At 48.8% G+C, this 539-nt stretch overlaps 1 long non-coding RNA gene across 2 annotated transcripts in view; it reads right to left on the bottom strand.

The window, feature by feature from the left end:
• Positions 1-539, bottom strand: part of LOC109296254 — a 34,375-nt gene that overhangs the window by 9,937 nt on the left and 23,899 nt on the right. The window contains exon 3 of one of the 2 annotated variants that reach the window (XR_002096932.1): positions 133-172. The exons of the other annotated variant lie outside the window; for it this stretch is intronic. This is a non-coding gene — a long non-coding RNA (uncharacterized LOC109296254). Of the gene's footprint in view, positions 1-132; positions 173-539 lie in introns of those variants that run through there. 2 annotated transcript variants of the gene reach the window in all.

The following is a 539-nucleotide window of genomic DNA, read 5'->3' as shown; positions in this document are numbered from 1 at the left end:
TCAACTTTCTGACATCAGTTTCGACTTTACAATGCTTGATCCGACACCATGCCATGCCATCAAACAAGCTTGCTGTGTCACCTGTGTCCCTGGAGAACATCTCTCCAAACTTCCTTAAACACTTCCTTTAAGAAAGCAGACAAGACTCCAGAAAAACCTGCAGCCAAGACTCCTGAGAAGACCACAGCCAAGAACCCTTCAAAAAGTCCAGCAAAGTCACCTCAAAGAATTCTTTCCAAATAGTTTCATAGTTAGTAGGGTCGGAAGGGACCTGAGCAGATCCTCGAGTCCGACTCCCTGCCATGGCAGGAAAATATACTGGGGTCAAACGACCCCAGCAAGGTGTTCGTCTAGCCTCCTCTTAAAGACCCCCGAGGTAGAAGCCAGCACCACTTCACTTGGAAGTTGGTTCCAGATCCTAGCTGCCCTGACAGTGAAGTAGCACCTCCTGATGTCTAGCCTGAATCTACCCTCTGCCAGCTTGTGACAGTTATTTCTAGTCACTCCTGGTAGCGCTCAGAGGAATAAGGACTCCCCCA

This window comes from Gavialis gangeticus, unplaced genomic scaffold (genome assembly GCF_001723915.1).
Source record: "Gavialis gangeticus isolate Ggan-Ray unplaced genomic scaffold, GavGan_comp1, whole genome shotgun sequence".
NCBI classification, from domain to species: domain Eukaryota; kingdom Metazoa; phylum Chordata; order Crocodylia; family Gavialidae; genus Gavialis; species Gavialis gangeticus.
This window is presented reverse-complemented; position numbering and strand designations above follow the sequence as displayed.